The sequence below is a fragment of the Argentina anserina genome, chromosome 1, assembly GCF_933775445.1.
Source record: "Argentina anserina chromosome 1, drPotAnse1.1, whole genome shotgun sequence".
Lineage (NCBI taxonomy): Eukaryota > Viridiplantae > Streptophyta > Magnoliopsida > Rosales > Rosaceae > Argentina > Argentina anserina.
In genome coordinates, this window is record NC_065872.1 from 21,371,403 (window position 1) to 21,395,449 (window position 24,047).

General features: G+C 50.5%; 46 non-coding genes across 46 annotated transcripts; all 46 read left to right on the top strand.

The window, feature by feature from the left end:
• The first annotated feature begins 165 nt into the window (after positions 1-165).
• On the top strand, positions 166-284 carry LOC126805137 (5S ribosomal RNA). Its single transcript, XR_007673833.1, has one exon. It is a non-coding gene; the product is annotated as a 5S ribosomal RNA (ribosomal RNA).
• A 408-nt stretch (positions 285-692) lies between these two features.
• On the top strand, positions 693-811 carry LOC126805318 (5S ribosomal RNA). The gene has a single exon (XR_007673993.1). It is a non-coding gene; the product is annotated as a 5S ribosomal RNA (ribosomal RNA).
• A 408-nt stretch (positions 812-1,219) lies between these two features.
• On the top strand, positions 1,220-1,338 carry LOC126805375 (5S ribosomal RNA). The gene has a single exon (XR_007674045.1). It is a non-coding gene; the product is annotated as a 5S ribosomal RNA (ribosomal RNA).
• A 408-nt stretch (positions 1,339-1,746) lies between these two features.
• On the top strand, positions 1,747-1,865 carry LOC126805206 (5S ribosomal RNA). Its single transcript, XR_007673899.1, has one exon. It is a non-coding gene; the product is annotated as a 5S ribosomal RNA (ribosomal RNA).
• A 408-nt stretch (positions 1,866-2,273) lies between these two features.
• LOC126805199 (5S ribosomal RNA) lies at positions 2,274-2,392 on the top strand. Its single transcript, XR_007673892.1, has one exon. It is a non-coding gene; the product is annotated as a 5S ribosomal RNA (ribosomal RNA).
• A 408-nt stretch (positions 2,393-2,800) lies between these two features.
• On the top strand, positions 2,801-2,919 carry LOC126805460 (5S ribosomal RNA). Its single transcript, XR_007674126.1, has one exon. It is a non-coding gene; the product is annotated as a 5S ribosomal RNA (ribosomal RNA).
• A 408-nt stretch (positions 2,920-3,327) lies between these two features.
• On the top strand, positions 3,328-3,446 carry LOC126805461 (5S ribosomal RNA). The gene has a single exon (XR_007674127.1). It is a non-coding gene; the product is annotated as a 5S ribosomal RNA (ribosomal RNA).
• Positions 3,447-3,854: 408 nt separating this feature from the next.
• Positions 3,855-3,973, top strand: LOC126805462 (5S ribosomal RNA). The gene has a single exon (XR_007674128.1). It is a non-coding gene; the product is annotated as a 5S ribosomal RNA (ribosomal RNA).
• Positions 3,974-4,381: 408 nt separating this feature from the next.
• Positions 4,382-4,500, top strand: LOC126805463 (5S ribosomal RNA). Its single transcript, XR_007674129.1, has one exon. It is a non-coding gene; the product is annotated as a 5S ribosomal RNA (ribosomal RNA).
• A 408-nt stretch (positions 4,501-4,908) lies between these two features.
• LOC126805464 (5S ribosomal RNA) lies at positions 4,909-5,027 on the top strand. Its single transcript, XR_007674130.1, has one exon. It is a non-coding gene; the product is annotated as a 5S ribosomal RNA (ribosomal RNA).
• Positions 5,028-5,435: 408 nt separating this feature from the next.
• Positions 5,436-5,554, top strand: LOC126805138 (5S ribosomal RNA). The gene has a single exon (XR_007673834.1). It is a non-coding gene; the product is annotated as a 5S ribosomal RNA (ribosomal RNA).
• Positions 5,555-5,962: 408 nt separating this feature from the next.
• LOC126805139 (5S ribosomal RNA) lies at positions 5,963-6,081 on the top strand. The gene has a single exon (XR_007673835.1). It is a non-coding gene; the product is annotated as a 5S ribosomal RNA (ribosomal RNA).
• Positions 6,082-6,489: 408 nt separating this feature from the next.
• On the top strand, positions 6,490-6,608 carry LOC126805328 (5S ribosomal RNA). Its single transcript, XR_007674000.1, has one exon. It is a non-coding gene; the product is annotated as a 5S ribosomal RNA (ribosomal RNA).
• A 408-nt stretch (positions 6,609-7,016) lies between these two features.
• On the top strand, positions 7,017-7,135 carry LOC126805140 (5S ribosomal RNA). Its single transcript, XR_007673836.1, has one exon. It is a non-coding gene; the product is annotated as a 5S ribosomal RNA (ribosomal RNA).
• A 408-nt stretch (positions 7,136-7,543) lies between these two features.
• Positions 7,544-7,662, top strand: LOC126805141 (5S ribosomal RNA). The gene has a single exon (XR_007673837.1). It is a non-coding gene; the product is annotated as a 5S ribosomal RNA (ribosomal RNA).
• A 408-nt stretch (positions 7,663-8,070) lies between these two features.
• LOC126805339 (5S ribosomal RNA) lies at positions 8,071-8,189 on the top strand. Its single transcript, XR_007674011.1, has one exon. It is a non-coding gene; the product is annotated as a 5S ribosomal RNA (ribosomal RNA).
• Positions 8,190-8,597: 408 nt separating this feature from the next.
• On the top strand, positions 8,598-8,716 carry LOC126805351 (5S ribosomal RNA). Its single transcript, XR_007674022.1, has one exon. It is a non-coding gene; the product is annotated as a 5S ribosomal RNA (ribosomal RNA).
• A 408-nt stretch (positions 8,717-9,124) lies between these two features.
• LOC126805142 (5S ribosomal RNA) lies at positions 9,125-9,243 on the top strand. Its single transcript, XR_007673838.1, has one exon. It is a non-coding gene; the product is annotated as a 5S ribosomal RNA (ribosomal RNA).
• Positions 9,244-9,651: 408 nt separating this feature from the next.
• Positions 9,652-9,770, top strand: LOC126805200 (5S ribosomal RNA). Its single transcript, XR_007673893.1, has one exon. It is a non-coding gene; the product is annotated as a 5S ribosomal RNA (ribosomal RNA).
• A 408-nt stretch (positions 9,771-10,178) lies between these two features.
• On the top strand, positions 10,179-10,297 carry LOC126805144 (5S ribosomal RNA). The gene has a single exon (XR_007673840.1). It is a non-coding gene; the product is annotated as a 5S ribosomal RNA (ribosomal RNA).
• A 408-nt stretch (positions 10,298-10,705) lies between these two features.
• LOC126805209 (5S ribosomal RNA) lies at positions 10,706-10,824 on the top strand. Its single transcript, XR_007673902.1, has one exon. It is a non-coding gene; the product is annotated as a 5S ribosomal RNA (ribosomal RNA).
• Positions 10,825-11,232: 408 nt separating this feature from the next.
• Positions 11,233-11,351, top strand: LOC126805362 (5S ribosomal RNA). The gene has a single exon (XR_007674033.1). It is a non-coding gene; the product is annotated as a 5S ribosomal RNA (ribosomal RNA).
• A 408-nt stretch (positions 11,352-11,759) lies between these two features.
• LOC126805145 (5S ribosomal RNA) lies at positions 11,760-11,878 on the top strand. Its single transcript, XR_007673841.1, has one exon. It is a non-coding gene; the product is annotated as a 5S ribosomal RNA (ribosomal RNA).
• Positions 11,879-12,286: 408 nt separating this feature from the next.
• Positions 12,287-12,405, top strand: LOC126805202 (5S ribosomal RNA). Its single transcript, XR_007673895.1, has one exon. It is a non-coding gene; the product is annotated as a 5S ribosomal RNA (ribosomal RNA).
• Positions 12,406-12,813: 408 nt separating this feature from the next.
• On the top strand, positions 12,814-12,932 carry LOC126805146 (5S ribosomal RNA). The gene has a single exon (XR_007673842.1). It is a non-coding gene; the product is annotated as a 5S ribosomal RNA (ribosomal RNA).
• Positions 12,933-13,340: 408 nt separating this feature from the next.
• On the top strand, positions 13,341-13,459 carry LOC126805147 (5S ribosomal RNA). The gene has a single exon (XR_007673843.1). It is a non-coding gene; the product is annotated as a 5S ribosomal RNA (ribosomal RNA).
• Positions 13,460-13,867: 408 nt separating this feature from the next.
• On the top strand, positions 13,868-13,986 carry LOC126805148 (5S ribosomal RNA). The gene has a single exon (XR_007673844.1). It is a non-coding gene; the product is annotated as a 5S ribosomal RNA (ribosomal RNA).
• Positions 13,987-14,394: 408 nt separating this feature from the next.
• Positions 14,395-14,513, top strand: LOC126805149 (5S ribosomal RNA). The gene has a single exon (XR_007673845.1). It is a non-coding gene; the product is annotated as a 5S ribosomal RNA (ribosomal RNA).
• A 409-nt stretch (positions 14,514-14,922) lies between these two features.
• LOC126805150 (5S ribosomal RNA) lies at positions 14,923-15,041 on the top strand. Its single transcript, XR_007673846.1, has one exon. It is a non-coding gene; the product is annotated as a 5S ribosomal RNA (ribosomal RNA).
• Positions 15,042-15,450: 409 nt separating this feature from the next.
• LOC126805151 (5S ribosomal RNA) lies at positions 15,451-15,569 on the top strand. The gene has a single exon (XR_007673847.1). It is a non-coding gene; the product is annotated as a 5S ribosomal RNA (ribosomal RNA).
• Positions 15,570-15,980: 411 nt separating this feature from the next.
• LOC126805245 (5S ribosomal RNA) lies at positions 15,981-16,099 on the top strand. Its single transcript, XR_007673936.1, has one exon. It is a non-coding gene; the product is annotated as a 5S ribosomal RNA (ribosomal RNA).
• A 410-nt stretch (positions 16,100-16,509) lies between these two features.
• LOC126805152 (5S ribosomal RNA) lies at positions 16,510-16,628 on the top strand. The gene has a single exon (XR_007673848.1). It is a non-coding gene; the product is annotated as a 5S ribosomal RNA (ribosomal RNA).
• A 409-nt stretch (positions 16,629-17,037) lies between these two features.
• LOC126805248 (5S ribosomal RNA) lies at positions 17,038-17,156 on the top strand. The gene has a single exon (XR_007673939.1). It is a non-coding gene; the product is annotated as a 5S ribosomal RNA (ribosomal RNA).
• Positions 17,157-17,564: 408 nt separating this feature from the next.
• On the top strand, positions 17,565-17,683 carry LOC126805153 (5S ribosomal RNA). The gene has a single exon (XR_007673849.1). It is a non-coding gene; the product is annotated as a 5S ribosomal RNA (ribosomal RNA).
• A 410-nt stretch (positions 17,684-18,093) lies between these two features.
• LOC126805155 (5S ribosomal RNA) lies at positions 18,094-18,212 on the top strand. The gene has a single exon (XR_007673851.1). It is a non-coding gene; the product is annotated as a 5S ribosomal RNA (ribosomal RNA).
• Positions 18,213-18,620: 408 nt separating this feature from the next.
• Positions 18,621-18,739, top strand: LOC126805156 (5S ribosomal RNA). The gene has a single exon (XR_007673852.1). It is a non-coding gene; the product is annotated as a 5S ribosomal RNA (ribosomal RNA).
• Positions 18,740-19,147: 408 nt separating this feature from the next.
• Positions 19,148-19,266, top strand: LOC126805157 (5S ribosomal RNA). The gene has a single exon (XR_007673853.1). It is a non-coding gene; the product is annotated as a 5S ribosomal RNA (ribosomal RNA).
• Positions 19,267-19,674: 408 nt separating this feature from the next.
• LOC126805210 (5S ribosomal RNA) lies at positions 19,675-19,793 on the top strand. The gene has a single exon (XR_007673903.1). It is a non-coding gene; the product is annotated as a 5S ribosomal RNA (ribosomal RNA).
• A 408-nt stretch (positions 19,794-20,201) lies between these two features.
• LOC126805211 (5S ribosomal RNA) lies at positions 20,202-20,320 on the top strand. Its single transcript, XR_007673904.1, has one exon. It is a non-coding gene; the product is annotated as a 5S ribosomal RNA (ribosomal RNA).
• Positions 20,321-20,728: 408 nt separating this feature from the next.
• On the top strand, positions 20,729-20,847 carry LOC126805158 (5S ribosomal RNA). Its single transcript, XR_007673854.1, has one exon. It is a non-coding gene; the product is annotated as a 5S ribosomal RNA (ribosomal RNA).
• A 408-nt stretch (positions 20,848-21,255) lies between these two features.
• On the top strand, positions 21,256-21,374 carry LOC126805246 (5S ribosomal RNA). Its single transcript, XR_007673937.1, has one exon. It is a non-coding gene; the product is annotated as a 5S ribosomal RNA (ribosomal RNA).
• A 409-nt stretch (positions 21,375-21,783) lies between these two features.
• LOC126805249 (5S ribosomal RNA) lies at positions 21,784-21,902 on the top strand. The gene has a single exon (XR_007673940.1). It is a non-coding gene; the product is annotated as a 5S ribosomal RNA (ribosomal RNA).
• Positions 21,903-22,310: 408 nt separating this feature from the next.
• Positions 22,311-22,429, top strand: LOC126805159 (5S ribosomal RNA). The gene has a single exon (XR_007673855.1). It is a non-coding gene; the product is annotated as a 5S ribosomal RNA (ribosomal RNA).
• Positions 22,430-22,837: 408 nt separating this feature from the next.
• Positions 22,838-22,956, top strand: LOC126805205 (5S ribosomal RNA). The gene has a single exon (XR_007673898.1). It is a non-coding gene; the product is annotated as a 5S ribosomal RNA (ribosomal RNA).
• Positions 22,957-23,364: 408 nt separating this feature from the next.
• LOC126805224 (5S ribosomal RNA) lies at positions 23,365-23,483 on the top strand. The gene has a single exon (XR_007673917.1). It is a non-coding gene; the product is annotated as a 5S ribosomal RNA (ribosomal RNA).
• Positions 23,484-23,891: 408 nt separating this feature from the next.
• LOC126805161 (5S ribosomal RNA) lies at positions 23,892-24,010 on the top strand. Its single transcript, XR_007673856.1, has one exon. It is a non-coding gene; the product is annotated as a 5S ribosomal RNA (ribosomal RNA).
• The last annotated feature ends 37 nt before the right edge of the window (positions 24,011-24,047 follow it).

A 24,047-nucleotide genomic window follows, 5' to 3' on the forward strand; every position in this document is an offset into this window, starting at 1 on the left:
ATCATCTCGCGTCCCGGCCTAGGCTCTTTTATGAGTGCGGCGGAAGCGGGGGAGATGCGGCGGAGAAGCCGGCGGGTGGTAAAAGATCTATAATTCCGTGCGTGTGGAACACCTTATGGAGCCGGGCGAACATGGTTAAAGTAGATTCATTGTGCATAACCTTGCGGGTGCGATCATACCAGCAATAAAGCACCGGATCCCATCAGAACTCCGAAGTTAAGCTTGCTTGGGCGAGAGTAGTACTAGGATGGGTGACCTCCTGGGAAGGCCTCGTGTTGCACCCCTCTTTTTTTATTTTCTCTCCGATTTCCGATGTTAGACTTTAGTATTATTTTTCATATACTTTTTAGATATTTAGTCTACCGCATTCGTTTCGACTTGAAGGCGTTGCTACAGCCAGAGAGGTCCGGGGGTGGAGCGAAATCGGGCGGCAACAGTAAAACCCGTAGTGCGGGTTTCGCCTTGGTAGAGGGGCGATCGGGGCGTTGTTCGGCCAGTGGAATGGTTTTTGCGGTTAATATTGTTAAATCATCTCGCGTCCCGGCCTAGGCTCTTTTATGAGTGCGGCGGAAGCGGGGGAGATGCGGCGGAGAAGCCGGCGGGTGGTAAAAGATCTATAATTCCGTGCGTGTGGCACACCTTATGGAGCCGGGCGAACATGGTTAAAGTAGATTCATTGTGCATAACCTTGCGGGTGCGATCATACCAGCAATAATGCACCGGATCCCATCAGAACTCCGAAGTTAAGCTTGCTTGGGCGAGAGTAGTACTAGGATGGGTGACCTCCTGGGAAGGTCTCGTGTTGCACCCCTCTTTTTTTATTTTCTCTCCGATTTCCGATGTTAGACTTTAGTATTATTTTTCATATACTTTTTAGATATTTAGTCTACCGCATTCGTTTCGACTTGAAGGCATTGCTACAGCCAGAGAGGTCCGGGGGTGGAGCGAAATCGGGCGGCAACAGTAAAACCCGTAGTGCGGGTTTCGCCTTGGTAGAGGGGCGATCGGGGCGTTGTTCGGCCAGTGGAATGGTTTTTGCGGTTAATATTGTTAAATCATCTCGCGTCCCGGCCTAGGCTCTTTTATGAGTGCGGCGGAAGCGGGGGAGATGCGGCGGAAAAGCCGGCGGGTGGTAAAAGATCTATAATTCCGTGCGTGTGGAACACCTTATGGAGCCGGGCGAACATGGTTAAAGTAGATTCATTGTGCATAACCTTGCGGGTGCGATCATACCAGCAATAATGCACCGGATCCCATCAGAACTCCGAAGTTAAGCTTGCTAGGGCGAGAGTAGTACTAGGATGGGTGACCTCCTGGGAAGGTCTCGTGTTGCACCCCTCTTTTTTTATTTTCTCTCCGATTTCCGATGTTAGACTTTAGTATTATTTTTCATATACTTTTTAGATATTTAGTCTACCGCATTCGTTTCGACTTGAAGGCGTTGCTACAGCCAGAGAGGTCCGGGGGTGGAGCGAAATCGGGCGGCAACAGTAAAACCCGTAGTGCGGGTTTCGCCTTGGTAGAGGGGCGATCGGGGCGTTGTTCGGCCAGTGGAATGGTTTTTGCGGTTAATATTGTTAAATCATCTCGCGTCCCGGCCTAGGCTCTTTTATGAGTGCGGCGGAAGCGGGGGAGATGCGGCGGAGAAGCCGGCGGGTGGTAAAAGATCTATAATTCCGTGCGTGTGGAACACCTTATGGAGCCGGGCGAACATGGTTAAAGTAGATTCATTGTGCATAACCTTGCGGGTGCGATCATACCAGCAATAATGCACCGGATCCCATCAGAACTCCGAAGTTAAGCTTGCTTGGGCGAGAGTAGTACTAGGATGGGTGACCTCTTGGGAAGGCCTCGTGTTGCACCCCTCTTTTTTTATTTTCTCTCCGATTTCCGATGTTAGACTTTAGTATTATTTTTCATATACTTTTTAGATATTTAGTCTACCGCATTCGTTTCGACTTGAAGGCGTTGCTACAGCCAGAGAGGTCCGGGGGTGGAGCGAAATCGGGCGGCAACAGTAAAACCCGTAGTGCGGGTTTCGCCTTGGTAGAGGGGCGATCGGGGCGTTGTTCGGCCAGTGGAATGGTTTTTGCGGTTAATATTGTTAAATCATCTCGCGTCCCGGCCTAGGCTCTTTTATGAGTGCGGCGGAAGCGGGGGAGATGCGGCGGAGAAGCCGGCGGGTGGTAAAAGATCTATAATTCCGTGCGTGTGGCACACCTTATGGAGCCGGGCGAACATGGTTAAAGTAGATTCATTGTGCATAACCTTGCGGGTGCGATCATACCAGCAATAATGCACCGGATCCCATCAGAACTCCGAAGTTAAGCTTGCTTGGGCGAGAGTAGTACTAGGATGGGTGACCTCTTGGGAAGGTCTCGTGTTGCACCCCTCTTTTTTTATTTTCTCTCCGATTTCCGATGTTAGACTTTAGTATTATTTTTCATTTACTTTTTAGATATTTAGTCTACCGCATTCGTTTCGACTTCAAGGCGTTGCTACAGCCAGAGAGGTCCGGGGTTGGAGCGAAATCGGGCGGCAACAGTAAAACCCGTAGTGCGGGTTTCGCCTTGGTAGAGGGGCGATCGGGGCGTTGTTCGGCCAGTGGAATGGTTTTTGCGGTTAATATTGTTAAATCATCTCGCGTCCCGGCCTAGGCTCTTTTATGAGTGCGGCGGAAGCGGGGGAGATGCGGCGGAGAAGCCGGCGGGTGGTAAAAGATCTATAATTCCGTGCGTATGGAACACCTTATGGAGCCGGGCGAACATGGTTAAAGTAGATTCATTTTGCATAACCTTGCGGGTGCGATCATACCAGCAATAATGCACCGGATCCCATCAGAACTCCGAAGTTAAGCTTGCTTGGGCGAGAGTAGTACTAGGATGGGTGACCTCCTGGGAAGGCCTCGTGTTGCACCCCTCTTTTTTTATTTTCTCTCCGATTTCCGATGTTAGACTTTAGTATTATTTTTCATATACTTTTTAGATATTTAGTCTACCGCATTCGTTTCGACTTGAAGGCGTTGCTACAGCCAGAGAGGTCCGGGGGTGGAGCGAAATCGGGCGGCAACAGTAAAACCCGTAGTGCGGGTTTCGCCTTGGTAGAGGGGCGATCGGGGCGTTGTTCGGCCAGTGGAATGGTTTTTGCGGTTAATATTGTTAAATCATCTCGCGTCCCGGCCTAGGCTCTTTTATGAGTGCGGCGGAAGCGGGGGAGATGCGGCGGAGAAGCCGGCGGGTGGTAAAAGATCTATAATTCCGTGCGTGTGGAACACCTTATGGAGCCGGGCGAACATGGTTAAAGTAGATTCATTGTGCATAACCTTGCGGGTGCGATCATACCAGCAATAATGCACCGGATCCCATCAGAACTCCGAAGTTAAGCTTGCTTGGGCGAGAGTAGTACTAGGATGGGTGACCTCCTGGGAAGGCCTCGTGTTGCACCCCTCTTTTTTTATTTTCTCTCCGATTTCCGATGTTAGACTTTAGTATTATTTTTCATATACTTTTTAGATATTTAGTCTACCGCATTCGTTTCGACTTGAAGGCGTTGCTACAGCCAGAGAGGTCCGGGGGTGGAGCGAAATCGGGCGGCAACAGTAAAACCCGTAGTGCGGGTTTCGCCTTGGTAGAGGGGCGATCGGGGCGTTGTTCGGCCAGTGGAATGGTTTTTGCGGTTAATATTGTTAAATCATCTCGCGTCCCGGCCTAGGCTCTTTTATGAGTGCGGCGGAAGCGGGGGAGATGCGGCGGAGAAGCCGGCGGGTGGTAAAAGATCTATAATTCCGTGCGTGTGGCACACCTTATGGAGCCGGGCGAACATGGTTAAAGTAGATTCATTGTGCATAACCTTGCGGGTGCGATCATACCAGCAATAATGCACCGGATCCCATCAGAACTCCGAAGTTAAGCTTGCTTGGGCGAGAGTAGTACTAGGATGGGTGACCTCCTGGGAAGGCCTCGTGTTGCACCCCTCTTTTTTTATTTTCTCTCCGATTTCCGATGTTAGACTTTAGTATTATTTTTCATATACTTTTTAGATATTTAGTCTACCGCATTCGTTTCGACTTGAAGGCGTTGCTACAGCCAGAGAGGTCCGGGGGTGGAGCGAAATCGGGCGGCAACAGTAAAACCCGTAGTGCGGGTTTCGCCTTGGTAGAGGGGCGATCGGGGCGTTGTTCGGCCAGTGGAATGGTTTTTGCGGTTAATATTGTTAAATCATCTCGCGTCCCGGCCTAGGCTCTTTTATGAGTGCGGCGGAAGCGGGGGAGATGCGGCGGAGAAGCCGGCGGGTGGTAAAAGATCTATAATTCCGTGCGTGTGGAACACCTTATGGAGCCGGGCGAACATGGTTAAAGTAGATTCATTGTGCATAACCTTGCGGGTGCGATCATACCAGCAATAATGCACCGGATCCCATCAGAACTCCGAAGTTAAGCTTGCTTGGGCGAGAGTAGTACTAGGATGGGTGACCTCCTGGGAAGGCCTCGTGTTGCACCCCTCTTTTTTTATTTTCTCTCCGATTTCCGATGTTAGACTTTAGTATTATTTTTCATATACTTTTTAGATATTTAGTCTACCGCATTCGTTTCGACTTGAAGGCGTTGCTACAGCCAGAGAGGTCCGGGGGTGGAGCGAAATCGGGCGGCAACAGTAAAACCCGTAGTGCGGGTTTCGCCTTGGTAGAGGGGCGATCGGGGCGTTGTTCGGCCAGTGGAATGGTTTTTGCGGTTAATATTGTTAAATCATCTCGCGTCCCGGCCTAGGCTCTTTTATGAGTGCGGCGGAAGCGGGGGAGATGCGGCGGAGAAGCCGGCGGGTGGTAAAAGATCTATAATTCCGTGCGTGTGGCACACCTTATGGAGCCGGGCGAACATGGTTAAAGTAGATTCATTGTGCATAACCTTGCGGGTGCGATCATACCAGCAATAATGCACCGGATCCCATCAGAACTCCGAAGTTAAGCTTGCTTGGGCGAGAGTAGTACTAGGATGGGTGACCTCCTGGGAAGGCCTCGTGTTGCACCCCTCTTTTTTTATTTTCTCTCCGATTTCCGATGTTAGACTTTAGTATTATTTTTCATATACTTTTTAGATATTTAGTCTACCGCATTCGTTTCGACTTGAAGGCGTTGCTACAGCCAGAGAGGTCCGGGGGTGGAGCGAAATCGGGCGGCAACAGTAAAACCCGTAGTGCGGGTTTCGCCTTGGTAGAGGGGCGATCGGGGCGTTGTTCGGCCAGTGGAATGGTTTTTGCGGTTAATATTGTTAAATCATCTCGCGTCCCGGCCTAGGCTCTTTTATGAGTGCGGCGGAAGCGGGGGAGATGCGGCGGAGAAGCCGGCGGGTGGTAAAAGATCTATAATTCCGTGCGTGTGGAACACCTTATGGAGCCGGGCGAACATGGTTAAAGTAGATTCATTGTGCATAACCTTGCGGGTGCGATCATACCAGCAATAATGCACCGGATCCCATCAGAACTCCGAAGTTAAGCTTGCTTGGGCGAGAGTAGTACTAGGATGGGTGACCTCCTGGGAAGGCCTCGTGTTGCACCCCTCTTTTTTTATTTTCTCTCCGATTTCCGATGTTAGACTTTAGTATTATTTTTCATATACTTTTTAGATATTTAGTCTACCGCATTCGTTTCGACTTGAAGGCGTTGCTACAGCCAGAGAGGTCTGGGGGTGGAGCGAAATCGGGCGGCAACAGTAAAACCCGTAGTGCGGGTTTCGCCTTGGTAGAGGGGCGATCGGGGCGTTGTTCGGCCAGTGGAATGGTTTTTGCGGTTAATATTGTTAAATCATCTCGCGTCCCGGCCTAGGCTCTTTTATGAGTGCGGCGGAAGCGGGGGAGATGCGGCGGAGAAGCCGGCGGGTGGTAAAAGATCTATAATTCCGTGCGTGTGGCACACCTTATGGAGCCGGGCGAACATGGTTAAAGTAGATTCATTGTGCATAACCTTGCGGGTGCGATCATACCAGCAATAATGCACCGGATCCCATCAGAACTCCGAAGTTAAGCTTGCTTGGGCGAGAGTAGTACTAGGATGGGTGACCTCCTGGGAAGGCCTCGTGTTGCACCCCTCTTTTTTTATTTTCTCTCCGATTTCCGATGTTAGACTTTAGTATTATTTTTCATATACTTTTTAGATATTTAGTCTACCGCATTCGTTTCGACTTGAAGGCGTTGCTACAGCCAGAGAGGTCCGGGGGTGGAGCGAAATCGGGCGGCAACAGTAAAACCCGTAGTGCGGGTTTCGCCTTGGTAGAGGGGCGATCGGGGCGTTGTTCGGCCAGTGGAATGGTTTTTGCGGTTAATATTGTTAAATCATCTCGCGTCCCGGCCTAGGCTCTTTTATGAGTGCGGCGGAAGCGGGGGAGATGCGGCGGAGAAGCCGGCGGGTGGTAAAAGATCTATAATTCCGTGCGTGTGGCACACCTTATGGAGCCGGGCGAACATGGTTAAAGTAGATTCATTGTGCATAACCTTGCGGGTGCGATCATACCAGCAATAATGCACCGGATCCCATCAGAACTCCGAAGTTAAGCTTGCTTGGGCGAGAGTAGTACTAGGATGGGTGACCTCCTGGGAAGGTCTCGTGTTGCACCCCTCTTTTTTTATTTTCTCTCCGATTTCCGATGTTAGACTTTAGTATTATTTTTCATATACTTTTTAGATATTTAGTCTACCGCATTCGTTTCGACTTGAAGGCGTTGCTACAGCCAGAGAGGTCCGGGGGTGGAGCGAAATCGGGCGGCAACAGTAAAACCCGTAGTGCGGGTTTCGCCTTGGTAGAGGGGCGATCGGGGCGTTGTTCGGCCAGTGGAATGGTTTTTGCGGTTAATATTGTTAAATCATCTCGCGTCCCGGCCTAGGCTCTTTTATGAGTGCGGCGGAAGCGGGGGAGATGCGGCGGAGAAGCCGGCGGGTGGTAAAAGATCTATAATTCCGTGCGTGTGGAACACCTTATGGAGCCGGGCGAACATGGTTAAAGTAGATTCATTGTGCATAACCTTGCGGGTGCGATCATACCAGCAATAATGCACCGGATCCCATCAGAACTCCGAAGTTAAGCTTGCTTGGGCGAGAGTAGTACTAGGATGGGTGACCTCCTGGGAAGGCCTCGTGTTGCACCCCTCTTTTTTTATTTTCTCTCCGATTTCCGATGTTAGACTTTAGTATTATTTTTCATATACTTTTTAGATATTTAGTCTACCGCATTCGTTTCGACTTGAAGGCGTTGCTACAGCCAGAGAGGTCCGGGGGTGGAGCGAAATCGGGCAGCAACAGTAAAACCCGTAGTGCGGGTTTCGCCTTGGTAGAGGGGCGATCGGGGCGTTGTTCGGCCAGTGGAATGGTTTTTGCGGTTAATATTGTTAAATCATCTCGCGTCCCGGCCTAGGCTCTTTTATGAGTGCGGCGGAAGCGGGGGAGATGCGGCGGAGAAGCCGGCGGGTGGTAAAAGATCTATAATTCCGTGCGTGTGGAACACCTTATGGAGCCGGGCGAACATGGTTAAAGTAGGTTCATTGTGCATAACCTTGCGGGTGCGATCATACCAGCAATAATGCACCGGATCCCATCAGAACTCCGAAGTTAAGCTTGCTTGGGCGAGAGTAGTACTAGGATGGGTGACCTCCTGGGAAGGCCTCGTGTTGCACCCCTCTTTTTTTATTTTCTCTCCGATTTCCGATGTTAGACTTTAGTTTTATTTTTCATATACTTTTTAGATATTTAGTCTACCGCATTCGTTTCGACTTGAAGGCGTTGCTACAGCCAGAGAGGTCCGGGGGTGGAGCGAAATCGGGCGGCAACAGTAAAACCCGTAGTGCGGGTTTCGCCTTGGTAGAGGGGCGATCGGGGCGTTGTTCGGCCAGTGGAATGGTTTTTGCGGTTAATATTGTTAAATCATCTCGCGTCCCGGCCTAGGCTCTTTTATGAGTGCGGCGGAAGCGGGGGAGATGCGGCGGAGAAGCCGGCGGGTGGTAAAAGATCTATAATTCCGTGCGTGTGGCACACCTTATGGAGCCGGGCGAACATGGTTAAAGTAGATTCATTGTGCATAACCTTGCGGGTGCGATCATACCAGCAATAATGCACCGGATCCCATCAGAACTCCGAAGTTAAGCTTGCTTGGGCGAGAGTAGTACTAGGATGGGTGACCTCCTGGGAAGGTCTCGTGTTGCACCCCTCTTTTTTTATTTTCTCTCCGATTTCCGATGTTAGACTTTAGTATTATTTTTCATATACTTTTTAGATATTTAGTCTACCGCATTCGTTTCGACTTGAAGGCGTTGCTACAGCCAGAGAGGTCCGGGGGTGGAGCGAAATCGGGCGGCAACAGTAAAACCCGTAGTGCGGGTTTCGCCTTGGTAGAGCGGCGATCGGGGCGTTGTTCGGCCAGTGGAATGGTTTTTGCGGTTAATATTGTTAAATCATCTCGCGTCCCGGCCTAGGCTCTTTTATGAGTGCGGCGGAAGCGGGGGAGATGCGGCGGAGAAGCCGGCGGGTGGTAAAAGATCTATAATTCCGTGCGTGTGGAACACCTTATGGAGCCGGGCGAACATGGTTAAAGTAGATTCATTGTGCATAACCTTGCGGGTGCGATCATACCAGCAATAATGCACCGGATCCCATCAGAACTCCGAAGTTAAGCTTGCTTGGGCGAGAGTAGTACTAGGATGGGTGACCTCCTGGGAAGGTCTCGTGTTGCACCCCTCTTTTTTTATTTTCTCTCCGATTTCCGATGTTAGACTTTAGTATTATTTTTCATATACTTTTTAGATATTTAGTCTACCGCATTCGTTTCGACTTGAAGGCGTTGCTACAGCCAGAGAGGTCCGGGGGTGGAGCGAAATCGGGCGGCAACAGTAAAACCCGTAGTGCGGGTTTCGCCTTGGTAGAGGGGCGATCGGGGCGTTGTTCGGCCAGTGGAATGGTTTTTGCGGTTAATATTGTTAAATCATCTCGCGTCCCGGCCTAGGCTCTTTTATGAGTGCGGCGGAAGCGGGGGAGATGCGGCGGAGAAGCCGGCGGGTGGTAAAAGATCTATAATTCCGTGCGTGTGGAACACCTTATGGAGCCGGGCGAACATGGTTAAAGTAGATTCATTGTGCATAACCTTGCGGGTGCGATCATACCAGCAATAATGCACCGGATCCCATCAGAACTCCGAAGTTAAGCTTGCTTGGGCGAGAGTAGTACTAGGATGGGTGACCTCCTGGGAAGGCCTCGTGTTGCACCCCTCTTTTTTTATTTTCTCTCCGATTTCCGATGTTAGACTTTAGTATTATTTTTCATATACTTTTTAGATATTTAGTCTACCGCATTCGTTTCGACTTGAAGGCGTTGCTACAGCCAGAGAGGTCCGGGGGTGGAGCGAAATCGGGCGGCAACAGTAAAACCCGTAGTGCGGGTTTCGCCTTGGTAGAGGGGCGATCGGGGCGTTGTTCGGCCAGTGGAATGGTTTTTGCGGTTAATATTGTTAAATCATCTCGCGTCCCGGCCTAGGCTCTTTTATGAGTGCGGCGGAAGCGGGGGAGATGCGGCGGAGAAGCCGGCGGGTGGTAAAAGATCTATAATTCCGTGCGTGTGGCACACCTTATGGAGCCGGGCGAACATGGTTAAAGTAGATTCATTGTGCATAACCTTGCGGGTGCGATCATACCAGCAATAATGCACCGGATCCCATCAGAACTCCGAAGTTAAGCTTGCTTGGGCGAGAGTAGTACTAGGATGGGTGACCTCTTGGGAAGGTCTCGTGTTGCACCCCTCTTTTTTTATTTTCTCTCCGATTTCCGATGTTAGACTTTAGTATTATTTTTCATATACTTTTTAGATATTTAGTCTACCGCATTCGTTTCGACTTGAAGGCGTTGCTACAGCCAGAGAGGTCCGGGGGTGGAGCGAAATCGGGCGGCAACAGTAAAACCCGTAGTGCGGGTTTCGCCTTGGTAGAGGGGCGATCGGGGCGTTGTTCGGCCAGTGGAATGGTTTTTGCGGTTAATATTGTTAAATCATCTCGCGTCCCGGCCTAGGCTCTTTTATGAGTGCGGCGGAAGCGGGGGAGATGCGGCGGAGAAGCCGGCGGGTGGTAAAAGATCTATAATTCCGTGCGTGTGGAACACCTTATGGAGCCGGGCGAACATGGTTAAAGTAGATTCATTGTGCATAACCCTGCGGGTGCGATCATACCAGCAATAATGCACCGGATCCCATCAGAACTCCGAAGTTAAGCTTGCTTGGGCGAGAGTAGTACTAGGATGGGTGACCTCCTGGGAAGGCCTCGTGTTGCACCCCTCTTTTTTTATTTTCTCTCCGATTTCCGATGTTAGACTTTAGTATTATTTTTCATATACTTTTTAGATATTTAGTCTACCGCATTCGTTTCGACTTGAAGGCGTTGCTACAGCCAGAGAGGTCCGGGGGTGGAGCGAAATCGGGCGGCAACAGTAAAACCCGTAGTGCGGGTTTCGCCTTGGTAGAGGGGCGATCGGGGCGTTGTTCGGCCAGTGGAATGGTTTTTGCGGTTAATATTGTTAAATCATCTCGCGTCCCGGCCTAGGCTCTTTTATGAGTGCGGCGGAAGCGGGGGAGATGCGGCGGAGAAGCCGGCGGGTGGTAAAAGATCTATAATTCCGTGCGTGTGGCACACCTTATGGAGCCGGGCGAACATGGTTAAAGTAGATTCATTGTGCATAACCTTGCGGGTGCGATCATACCAGCAATAATGCACCGGATCCCATCAGAACTCCGAAGTTAAGCTTGCTTGGGCGAGAGTAGTACTAGGATGGGTTACCTCCTGGGAAGGTCTCGTGTTGCACCCCTCTTTTTTTATTTTCTCTCCGATTTCCGATGTTAGACTTTAGTATTATTTTTCATATACTTTTTAGATATTTAGTCTACCGCATTCGTTTCGACTTGAAGGCGTTGCTACAGCCAGAGAGGTCCGGGGGTGGAGCGAAATCGGGCGGCAACAGTAAAACCCGTAGTGCGGGTTTCGCCTTGGTAGAGGGGCGATCGGGGCGTTGTTCGGCCAGTGGAATGGTTTTTGCGGTTAATATTGTTAAATCATCTCGCGTCCCGGCCTAGGCTCTTTTATGAGTGCGGCGGAAGCGGGGGAGATGCGGCGGAGAAGCCGGCGGGTGGTAAAAGATCTATAATTCCGTGCGTGTGGAACACCTTATGGAGCCGGGCGAACATGGTTAAAGTAGATTCATTGTGCATAACCTTGCGGGTGCGATCATACCAGCAATAATGCACCGGATCCCATCAGAACTCCGAAGTTAAGCTTGCTTGGGCGAGAGTAGTACTAGGATGGGTGACCTCCTGGGAAGGTCTCGTGTTGCACCCCTCTTTTTTTATTTTCTCTCCGATTTCCGATGTTAGACTTTAGTATTATTTTTCATATACTTTTTAGATATTTAGTCTACCGCATTCGTTTCGACTTGAAGGCGTTGCTACAGCCAGAGAGGTCCGGGGGTGGAGCGAAATCGGGCGGCAACAGTAAAACCCGTAGTGCGGGTTTCGCCTTGGTAGAGGGGCGATCGGGGCGTTGTTCGGCCAGTGGAATGGTTTTTGCGGTTAATATTGTTAAATCATCTCGCGTCCCGGCCTAGGCTCTTTTATGAGTGCGGCGGAAGCGGGGGAGATGCGGCGGAGAAGCCGGCGGGTGGTAAAAGATCTATAATTCCGTGCGTGTGGAACACCTTATGGAGCCGGGCGAACATGGTTAAAGTAGATTCATTGTGCATAACCTTGCGGGTGCGATCATACCAGCAATAATGCACCGGATCCCATCAGAACTCCGAAGTTAAGCTTGCTTGGGCGAGAGTAGTACTAGGATGGGTGACCTCCTGGGAAGGCCTCGTGTTGCACCCCTCTTTTTTTATTTTCTCTCCGATTTCCGATGTTAGACTTTAGTATTATTTTTCATATACTTTTTAGATATTTAGTCTACCGCATTCGTTTCGACTTGAAGGCGTTGCTACAGCCAGAGAGGTCCGGGGGTGGAGCGAAATCGGGCGGCAACAGTAAAACCCGTAGTGCGGGTTTCGCCTTGGTAGAGGGGCGATCGGGGCGTTGTTCGGCCAGTGGAATGGTTTTTGCGGTTAATATTGTTAAATCATCTCGCGTCCCGGCCTAGGCTCTTTTATGAGTGCGGCGGAAGCGGGGGAGATGCGGCGGAGAAGCCGGCGGGTGGTAAAAGATCTATAATTCCGTGCGTGTGGCACACCTTATGGAGCCGGGCGAACATGGTTAAAGTAGATTCATTGTGCATAACCTTGCGGGTGCGATCATACCAGCAATAATGCACCGGATCCCATCAGAACTCCGAAGTTAAGCTTGCTTGGGCGAGAGTAGTACTAGGATGGGTGACCTCTTGGGAAGGTCTCGTGTTGCACCCCTCTTTTTTTATTTTCTCTCCGATTTCCGATGTTAGACTTTAGTATTATTTTTCATTTACTTTTTAGATATTTAGTCTACCGCATTCGTTTCGACTTGAAGGCGTTGCTACAGCCAGAGAGGTCCGGGGGTGGAGCGAAATCGGGCGGCAACAGTAAAACCCGTAGTGCGGGTTTCGCCTTGGTAGAGGGGCGATCGGGGCGTTGTTCGGCCAGTGGAATGGTTTTTGCGGTTAATATTGTTAAATCATCTCGCGTCCCGGCCTAGGCTCTTTTATGAGTGCGGCGGAAGCGGGGGAGATGCGGCGGAGAAGCCGGCGGGTGGTAAAAGATCTATAATTCCGTGCGTGTGGAACACCTTATGGAGCCGGGCGAACATGGTTAAAGTAGATTCATTGTGCATAACCTTGCGGGTGCGATCATACCAGCAATAATGCACCGGATCCCATCAGAACTCCGAAGTTAAGCTTGCTTGGGCGAGAGTAGTACTAGGATGGGTGACCTCCTGGGAAGGCCTCGTGTTGCACCCCTCTTTTTTTATTTTCTCTCCGATTTCCGATGTTAGACTTTAGTATTATTTTTCATATACTTTTTAGATATTTAGTCTACCGCATTCGTTTCGACTTGAAGGCGTTGCTACAGCCAGAGAGGTCCGGGGGTGGAGCGAAATCGGGCGGCAACAGTAAAACCCGTAGTGCGGGTTTCGCCTTGGTAGAGGGGCGATCGGGGCGTTGTTCGGCCAGTGGAATGGTTTTTGCGGTTAATATTGTTAAATCATCTCGCGTCCCGGCCTAGGCTCTTTTATGAGTGCGGCGGAAGCGGGGGAGATGCGGCGGAGAAGCCGGCGGGTGGTAAAAGATCTATAATTCCGTGCGTGTGGAACACCTTATGGAGCCGGGCGAACATGGTTAAAGTAGATTCATTGTGCATAACCTTGCGGGTGCGATCATACCAGCAATAATGCACCGGATCCCATCAGAACTCCGAAGTTAAGCTTGCTTGGGCGAGAGTAGTACTAGGATGGGTGACCTCCTGGGAAGGCCTCGTGTTGCACCCCTCTTTTTTTATTTTCTCTCCGATTTCCGATGTTAGACTTTAGTATTATTTTTCATATACTTTTTAGATATTTAGTCTACCGCATTCGTTTCGACTTGAAGGCGTTGCTACAGCCAGAGAGGTCCGGGGGTGGAGCGAAATCGGGCGGCAACAGTAAAACCCGTAGTGCGGGTTTCGCCTTGGTAGAGGGGCGATCGGGGCGTTGTTCGGCCAGTGGAATGGTTTTTGCGGTTAATATTGTTAAATCATCTCGCGTCCCGGCCTAGGCTCTTTTATGAGTGCGGCGGAAGCGGGGGAGATGCGGCGGAGAAGCCGGCGGGTGGTAAAAGATCTATAATTCCGTGCGTGTGGCACACCTTATGGAGCCGGGCGAACATGGTTAAAGTAGATTCATTGTGCATAACCTTGCGGGTGCGATCATACCAGCAATAATGCACCGGATCCCATCAGAACTCCGAAGTTAAGCTTGCTTGGGCGAGAGTAGTACTAGGATGGGTGACCTCCTGGGAAGGCCTCGTGTTGCACCCCTCTTTTTTTATTTTCTCTCCGATTTCCGATGTTAGACTTTAGTATTATTTTTCATATACTTTTTAGATATTTAGTCTACCGCATTCGTTTCGACTTGAAGGCGTTGCTACAGCCAGAGAGGTCCGGGGGTGGAGCGAAATCGGGCGGCAACAGTAAAACCCGTAGTGCGGGTTTCGCCTTGGTAGAGGGGCGATCGGGGCGTTGTTCGGCCAGTGGAATGGTTTTTGCGGTTAATATTGTTAAATCATCTCGCGTCCCGGCCTAGGCTCTTTTATGAGTGCGGCGGAAGCGGGGGAGATGCGGCGGAGAAGCCGGCGGGTGGTAAAAGATCTATAATTCCGTGCGTGTGGCACACCTTATGGAGCCGGGCGAACATGGTTAAAGTAGATTCATTGTGCATAACCTTGCGGGTGCGATCATACCAGCAATAATGCACCGGATCCCATCAGAACTCCGAAGTTAAGCTTGCTTGGGCGAGAGTAGTACTAGGATGGGTGACCTCCTGGGAAGGCCTCGTGTTGCACCCCTCTTTTTTTATTTTCTCTCCGATTTCCGATGTTAGACTTTAGTATTATTTTTCATATACTTTTTAGATATTTAGTCTACCGCATTCGTTTCGACTTGAAGGCGTTGCTACAGCCAGAGAGGTCCGGGGGTGGAGCGAAATCGGGGGGGCAACAGTAAAACCCGTAGTGCGGGTTTCGCCTTGGTAGAGGGGCGATCGGGGCGTTGTTCGGCCAGTGGAATGGTTTTTGCGGTTAATATTGTTAAATCATCTCGCGTCCCGGCCTAGGCTCTTTTATGAGTGCGGCGGAAGCGGGGGAGATGCGGCGGAGAAGCCGGCGGGTGGTAAAAGATCTATAATTCCGTGCGTGTGGAACACCTTATGGAGCCGGGCGAACATGGTTAAAGTAGATTCATTGTGCATAACCTTGCGGGTGCGATCATACCAGCAATAATGCACCGGATCCCATCAGAACTCCGAAGTTAAGCTTGCTTGGGCGAGAGTAGTACTAGGATGGGTGACCTCCTGGGAAGGCCTCGTGTTGCACCCCTCTTTTTTTATTTTCTCTCCGATTTCCGATGTTAGACTTTAGTATTATTTTTCATATACTTTTTAGATATTTAGTCTACCGCATTCGTTTCGACTTGAAGGCGTTGCTACAGCCAGAGAGGTCCGGGGGGTGGAGCGAAATCGGGCGGCAACAGTAAAACCCGTAGTGCGGGTTTCGCCTTGGTAGAGGGGCGATCGGGGCGTTGTTCGGCCAGTGGAATGGTTTTTGCGGTTAATATTGTTAAATCATCTCGCGTCCCGGCCTAGGCTCTTTTATGAGTGCGGCGGAAGCGGGGGAGATGCGGCGGAGAAGCCGGCGGGTGGTAAAAGATCTATAATTCCGTGCGTGTGGAACACCTTATGGAGCCGGGCGAACATGGTTAAAGTAGATTCATTGTGCATAACCTTGCGGGTGCGATCATACCAGCAATAATGCACCGGATCCCATCAGAACTCCGAAGTTAAGCTTGCTTGGGCGAGAGTAGTACTAGGATGGGTGACCTCCTGGGAAGGCCTCGTGTTGCACCCCTCTTTTTTTATTTTCTCTCCGATTTCCGATGTTAGACTTTAGTATTATTTTTCATATACTTTTTAGATATTTAGTCTACCGCATTCGTTTCGACTTGAAGGCGTTGCTACAGCCAGAGAGGTCCGGGGGTGGAGCGAAATCGGGCTTGGCAACAGTAAAACCCGTAGTGCGGGTTTCGCCTTGGTAGAGGGGCGATCGGGGCGTTGTTCGGCCAGTGGAATGGTTTTTGCGGTTAATATTGTTAAATCATCTCGCGTCCCGGCCTAGGCTCTTTTATGAGTGCGGCGGAAGCGGGGGGAGATGCGGCGGAGAAGCCGGCGGGTGGTAAAAGATCTATAATTCCGTGCGTGTGGAACACCTTATGGAGCCGGGCGAACATGGTTAAAGTAGATTCATTGTGCATAACCTTGCGGGTGCGATCATACCAGCAATAATGCACCGGATCCCATCAGAACTCCGAAGTTAAGCTTGCTTGGGCTAGAGTAGTACTAGGATGGGTGACCTCCTGGGAAGGCCTCGTGTTGCACCCCCTCTTTTTTTATTTTCTCTCCGATTTCCGATGTTAGACTTTAGTATTATTTTTCATATACTTTTTAGATATTTAGTCTACCGCATTCGTTTCGAGTTGAAGGCGTTGCTACAGCCAGAGAGGTCCGGGGGTGGAGCGAAATCGGGCGGCAACAGTAAAACCCGTAGTGCGGGTTTCGCCTTGGTAGAGGGGCGATCGGGGCGTTGTTCGGCCAGTGGAATGGTTTTTGCGGTTAATATTGTTAAATCATCTCGCGTCCCGGCCTAGGCTTTTTTATGAGTGCGGCGGAAGCGGGGGGAGATGCGGCGGAGAAGCCGGCGGGTGGTAAAAGATCTATAATTCCGTGCGTGTGGAACACCTTATGGAGCCGGGCGAACATGGTTAAAGTAGATTCATTGTGCATAACCTTGCGGGTGCGATCATACCAGCAATAATGCACCGGATCCCATCAGAACTCCGAAGTTAAGCTTGCTTGGGCGAGAGTAGTACTAGGATGGGTGACCTCCTGGGAAGGCCTCGTGTTGCACCCCTCTTTTTTTATTTTCTCTCCGATTTCCGATGTTAGACTTTAGTATTATTTTTCATATACTTTTTAGATATTTAGTCTACCGCATTCGTTTCGACTTGAAGGCGTTGCTACAGCCAGAGAGGTCCGGGGGTGGAGCGAAATCGGGCGGCAACAGTAAAACCCGTAGTGCGGGTTTCGCCTTGGTAGAGGGGCGATCGGGGCGTTGTTCGGCCAGTGGAATGGTTTTTGCGGTTAATATTGTTAAATCATCTCGCGTCCCGGCCTAGGCTCTTTTATGAGTGCGGCGGAAGCGGGGGAGATGCGGCGGAGAAGCCGGCGGGGTGGTAAAAGATCTATAATTCCGTGCGTGTGGAACACCTTATGGAGCCGGGCGAACATGGTTAAAGTAGATTCATTGTGCATAACCTTGCGGGTGCGATCATACCAGCAATAATGCACCGGATCCCATCAAAACTCCGAAGTTAAGCTTGCTTGGGCGAGAGTAGTACTAGGATGGGTGACCTCCTGGGAAGGCCTCGTGTTGCACCCCTCTTTTTTTATTTTCTCTCCGATTTCCGATGTTAGACTTTAGTATTATTTTTCATATACTTTTTAGATATTTAGTCTACCGCATTCGTTTCGACTTGAAGGCGTTGCTACAGCCAGAGAGGTCCGGGGGTGGAGCGAAATCGGGCGGCAACAGTAAAACCCGTAGTGCGGGTTTCGCCTTGGTAGAGGGGCGATCGGGGCGTTGTTCGGCCAGTGGAATGGTTTTTGCGGTTAATATTGTTAAATCATCTCGCGTCCCGGCCTAGGCTCTTTTATGAGTGCGGCGGAAGCGGGGGAGATGCGGCGGAGAAGCCGGCGGGTGGTAAAAGATCTATAATTCCGTGCGTGTGGAACACCTTATGGAGCCGGGCGAACATGGTTAAAGTAGATTCATTGTGCATAACCTTGCGGGTGCGATCATACCAGCAATAATGCACCGGATCCCATCAGAACTCCGAAGTTAAGCTTGCTTGGGCGAGAGTAGTACTAGGATGGGTGACCTCCTGGGAAGGCCTCGTGTTGCACCCCTCTTTTTTTATTTTCTCTCCGATTTCCGATGTTAGACTTTAGTATTATTTTTCATATACTTTTTAGATATTTAGTCTACCGCATTCGTTTCGACTTGAAGGCGTTGCTACAGCCAGAGAGGTCCGGGGGGTGGAGCGAAATCGGGCTGGCAACAGTAAAACCCGTAGTGCGGGTTTCGCCTTGGTAGAGGGGCGATCGGGGCGTTGTTCGGCCAGTGGAATGGTTTTTGCGGTTAATATTGTTAAATCATCTCGCGTCCCGGCCTAGGCTCTTTTATGAGTGCGGCGGAAGCGGGGGAGATGCGGCGGAGAAGCCGGCGGGTGGTAAAAGATCTATAATTCCGTGCGTGTGGAACACCTTATGGAGCCGGGCGAACATGGTTAAAGTAGATTCATTGTGCATAACCTTGCGGGTGCGATCATACCAGCAATAATGCACCGGATCCCATCAGAACTCCGAAGTTAAGCTTGCTTGGGCGAGAGTAGTACTAGGATGGGTGACCTCCTGGGAAGGCCTCGTGTTGCACCCCTCTTTTTTTATTTTCTCTCCGATTTCCGATGTTAGACTTTAGTATTATTTTTCATATACTTTTTAGATATTTAGTCTACCGCATTCGTTTCGACTTGAAGGCGTTGCTACAGCCAGAGAGGTCCGGGGGTGGAGCGAAATCGGGCGGCAACAGTAAAACCCGTAGTGCGGGTTTCGCCTTGGTAGAGGGGCGATCGGGGCGTTGTTCGGCCAGTGGAATGGTTTTTGCGGTTAATATTGTTAAATCATCTCGCGTCCCGGCCTAGGCTCTTTTATGAGTGCGGCGGAAGCGGGGGAGATGCGGCGGAGAAGCCGGCGGGTGGTAAAAGATCTATAATTCCGTGCGTGTGGCACACCTTATGGAGCCGGGCGAACATGGTTAAAGTAGATTCATTGTGCATAACCTTGCGGGTGCGATCATACCAGCAATAATGCACCGGATCCCATCAGAACTCCGAAGTTAAGCTTGCTTGGGCGAGAGTAGTACTAGGATGGGTGACCTCCTGGGAAGGCCTCGTGTTGCACCCCTCTTTTTTTATTTTCTCTCCGATTTCCGATGTTAGACTTTAGTATTATTTTTCATATACTTTTTAGATATTTAGTCTACCGCATTCGTTTCGACTTGAAGGCGTTGCTACAGCCAGAGAGGTCCGGGGGTGGAGCGAAATCGGGCGGCAACAGTAAAACCCGTAGTGCGGGTTTCGCCTTGGTAGAGGGGCGATCGGGGCGTTGTTCGGCCAGTGGAATGGTTTTTGCGGTTAATATTGTTAAATCATCTCGCGTCCCGGCCTAGGCTCTTTTATGAGTGCGGCGGAAGCGGGGGAGATGCGGCGGAGAAGCCGGCGGGTGGTAAAAGATCTATAATTCCGTGCGTGTGGCACACCTTATGGAGCCGGGCGAACATGGTTAAAGTAGATTCATTGTGCATAACCTTGCGGGTGCGATCATACCAGCAATAATGCACCGGATCCCATCAGAACTCCGAAGTTAAGCTTGCTTGGGCGAGAGTAGTACTAGGATGGGTGACCTCCTGGGAAGGCCTCGTGTTGCACCCCTCTTTTTTTATTTTCTCTCCGATTTCCGATGTTAGACTTTAGTATTATTTTTCATATACTTTTTAGATATTTAGTCTACCGCATTCGTTTCGACTTGAAGGCGTTGCTACAGCCAGAGAGGTCCGGGGGTGGAGCGAAATCGGGCGGCAACAGTAAAACCCGTAGTGCGGGTTTCGCCTTGGTAGAGGGGCGATCGGGGCGTTGTTCGGCCAGTGGAATGGTTTTTGCGGTTAATATTGTTAAATCATCTCGCGTCCCGGCCTAGGCTCTTTTATGAGTGCGGCGGAAGCGGGGGAGATGCGGCGGAGAAGCCGGCGGGTGGTAAAAGATCTATAATTCCGTGCGTGTGGCACACCTTATGGAGCCGGGCGAACATGGTTAAAGTAGATTCATTGTGCATAACCTTGCGGGTGTGATCATACCAGCAATAATGCACCGGATCCCATCAGAACTCCGAAGTTAAGCTTGCTTGGGCGAGAGTAGTACTAGGATGGGTGACCTCCTGGGAAGGCCTCGTGTTGCACCCCTCTTTTTTTATTTTCTCTCCGATTTCCGATGTTAGACTTTAGTATTATTTTTCATATACTTTTTAGATATTTAGTCTACCGCATTCGTTTCGACTTGAAGGCGTTGCTACAGCCAGAGAGGTCCGGGGGTGGAGCGAAATCGGGCGGCAACAGTAAAACCCGTAGTGCGGGTTTCGCCTTGGTAGAGGGGCGATCGGGGCGTTGTTCGGCCAGTGGAATGGTTTTTGCGGTTAATATTGTTAAATCATCTCGCGTCCCGGCCTAGGCTCTTTTATGAGTGCGGCGGAAGCGGGGGAGATGCGGCGGAGAAGCCGGCGGGTGGTAAAAGATCTATAATTCCGTGCGTGTGGCACACCTTATGGAGCCGGGCGAACATGGTTAAAGTAGATTCATTGTGCATAACCTTGCGGGTGTGATCATACCAGCAATAATGCACCGGATCCCATCAGAACTCCGAAGTTAAGCTTGCTTGGGCGAGAGTAGTACTAGGATGGGTGACCTCCTGGGAAGGCCTCGTGTTGCACCCCTCTTTTTTTATTTTCTCTCCGATTTCCGATGTTAGACTTTAGTATTATTTTTCATATACTTTTTAGATATTTAGTCTACCGCATTCGTTTCGACTTGAAGGCGTTGCTACAGCCAGAGAGGTCCGGGGGTGGAGCGAAATCGGGCGGCAACAGTAAAACCCGTAGTGCGGGTTTCGCCTTGGTAGAGGGGCGATCGGGGCGTTGTTCGGCCAGTGGAATGGTTTTTGCGGTTAATATTGTTAAATCATCTCGCGTCCCGGCCTAGGCTCTTTTATGAGTGCGGCGGAAGCGGGGGAGATGCGGCGGAGAAGCCGGCGGGTGGTAAAAGATCTATAATTCCGTGCGTGTGGAACACCTTATGGAGCCGGGCGAACATGGTTAAAGTAGATTCATTGTGCATAACCTTGCGGGTGCGATCATACCAGCAATAATGCACCGGATCCCATCAGAACTCCGAAGTTAAGCTTGCTTGGGCGAGAGTAGTACTAGGATGGGTGACCTCCTGGGAAGGCCTCGTGTTGCACCCCTCTTTTTTTATTTTCTCTCCGATTTCCGATGTTAGACTTTAGTATTATTTTTCATATACTTTTTAGATATTTAGTCTACCGCATTCGTTTCGACTTGAAGGCGTTGCTACAGCCAGAGAGGTCCGGGGGTGGAGCGAAATCGGGCGGCAACAGTAAAACCCGTAGTGCGGGTTTCGCCTTGGTAGAGGGGCGATCGGGGCGTTGTTCGGCCAGTGGACTGGTTTTTGCGGTTAATATTGTTAAATCATCTCGCGTCCCGGCCTAGGCTCTTTTATGAGTGCGGCGGAAGCGGGGGAGATGCGGCGGAGAAGCCGGCGGGTGGTAAAAGATCTATAATTCCGTGCGTGTGGAACACCTTATGGAGCCGGGCGAACATGGTTAAAGTAGATTCATTGTGCATAACCTTGCGGGTGCGATCATACCAGCAATAATGCACCGGATCCCATCAGAACTCCGAAGTTAAGCTTGCTTGGGCGAGAGTAGTTCTAGGATGGGTGACCTCCTGGGAAGGCCTCGTGTTGCACCCCTCTTTTTTTATTTTCTCTCCGATTTCCGGTGTTAGACTTTAGTATTATTTTTCATATACTTTTTAGATATTTAGTCTACCGCATTCGTTTCGACTTGAAGGCGTTGCTACAGCCAGAGAGGTCCGGGGGTGGAGCGAAATCGGGGGGGCAACAGTAAAACCCGTAGTGCGGGTTTCGCCTTGGTAGAGGGGCGATCGGGGCGTTGTTCGGCCAGTGGAATGGTTTTTGCGGTTAATATTGTTAAATCATCTCGCGTCCCGGCCTAGGCTCTTTTATGAGTGCGGCGGAAGCGGGGGAGATGCGGCGGAGAAGCCGGCGGGTGGTAAAAGATCTATAATTCCGTGCGTGTGGAACACCTTATGGAGCCGGGCGAACATGGTTAAAGTAGATTCATTGTGCATAACCTTGCGGGTGCGATCATACCAGCAATAATGCACCGGATCCCATCAAAACTCCGAAGTTAAGCTTGCTTGGGCGAGAGTAGTACTAGGATGGGTGACCTCCTGGGAAGGCCTCGTGTTGCACCCCTCTTTTTTTATTTTCTCTCCGATTTCCGATGTTAGACTTTAGTATTATTTTTCATATACTTTTTAGATATTTAGTCTACCGCATTCGTTTCGACTTGAAGGCGTTGCTACAGCCAGAGAGGTCCGGGGGTGGAGCGAAATCGGGCGGCAACAGTAAAACCCGTAGTGCGGGTTTCGCCTTGGTAGAGGGGCGATCGGGGCGTTGTTCGGCCAGTGGAATGGTTTTTGCGGTTAATATTGTTAAATCATCTCGCGTCCCGGCCTAGGCTCTTTTATGAGTGCGGCGGAAGCGGGGGAGATGCGGCGGAGAAGCCGGCGGGTGGTAAAAGATCTATAATTCCGTGCGTGTGGAACAACTTATGGAGCCGGGCGAACATGGTTAAAGTAGATTCATTGTGCATAACCCTGCGGGTGCGATCATACCAGCAATAATGCACCGGATCCCATCAGAACTCCGAAGTTAAGCTTGCTTGGGCGAGAGTAGTACTAGGATGGGTGACCTCCTGGGAAGGCCTCGTGTTGCACCCCTCTTTTTTTATTTTCTCTCCGATTTCCGATGTTAGACTTTAGTATTATTTTTCATATACTTTTTAGATATTTAGTCTACCGCATTCGTTTCGACTTGAAGGCGTTGCTACAGCCAGAGAGGTCCGGGGGTGGAGCGAAATCGGGCGGCAACAGTAAAACCCGTAGTGCGGGTTTCGCCTTGGTAGAGGGGCGATCGGGGCGTTGTTCGGCCAGTGGAATGGTTTTTGCGGTTAATATTGTTAAATCATCTCGCGTCCCGGCCTAGGCTCTTTTATGAGTGCGGCGGAAGCGGGGGAGATGCGGCGGAGAAGCCGGCGGGTGGTAAAAGATCTATAATTCCGTGCGTGTGGAACACCTTATGGAGCCGGGCGAACATGGTTAAAGTAGATTCATTGTGCATAACCCTGCGGGTGCGATCATACCAGCAATAATGCACCGGATCCCATCAGAACTCCGAAGTTAAGCTTGCTTGGGCGAGAGTAGTACTAGGATGGGTGACCTCCTGGGAAGGCCTCGTGTTGCACTCCTCTTTTTTTATTTTCTCTCTGATTTCCGATGTTAGACTTTAGTATTATTTTTCATATACTTTTTAGATATTTAGTCTACCGCATTCGTTTCGACTTGAAGGCGTTGCTACAGCCAGAGAGGTCCGGGTGTGGAGCGAAATCGGGCGGCAACAGTAAAACCCGTAGTGCGGGTTTCGCCTTGGTAGAGGGGCGATCGGGGCGTTGTTCGGCCAGTGGAATGGTTTTTGCGGTTAATATTGTTAAATCATCTCGCGTCCCGGCCTAGGCTCTTTTATGAGTGCGGCGGAAGCGGGGGAGATGCGGCGGAGAAGCCGGCGGGTGGTAAAAGATCTATAATTCCGTGCGTGTGGAACACCTTATGGAGCCGGGCGAACATGGTTAAAGTAGATTCATTGTGCATAACCTTGCGGGTGCGATCATACCAGCAATAATGCACCGGATCCCATCAGAACTCTGAAGTTAAGCTTGCTTGGGCGAGAGTAGTACTAGGATGGGTGACCTCCTGGGAAGGCCTCGTGTTGCACCCCTCTTTTTTTATTTTCTCTCCGATTTCCGATGTTAGACTTTAGTATTATTTTTCATATACTTTTTAGATATTTAGTCTACCGCATTCCTTTCGACTTGAAGGCGTTGCTACAGCCAGAGAGGTCCGGGGGTGGAGCGAAATCGGGCGGCAACAGTAAAACCCGTAGTGCGGGTTTCGCCTTGGTAGAGGGGCGATCGGGGCGTTGTTCGGCCAGTGGAATGGTTTTTGCGGTTAATATTGTTAAATCATCTCGCGTCCCGGCCTAGGCTCTTTTATGAGTGCGGCGGAAGCGGGGGAGATGCGGCGGAGAAGCCGGCGGGTGGTAAAAGATCTATAATTCCGTGCGTGTGGAACACCTTATGGAGCCGGGCGAACATGGTTAAAGTAGATTCATTGTGCATAACCTTGCGGGTGCGATCATACCAGCAATAATGCACCGGATCCCATCAGAACTCCGAAGTTAAGCTTGCTTGGGCGAGAGTAGTACTAGGATGGGTGACCTCCTGGGAAGGCCTCGTGTTGCACCCCTCTTTTTTTATTTTCTCTCCGATTTCCGATGTTAGAC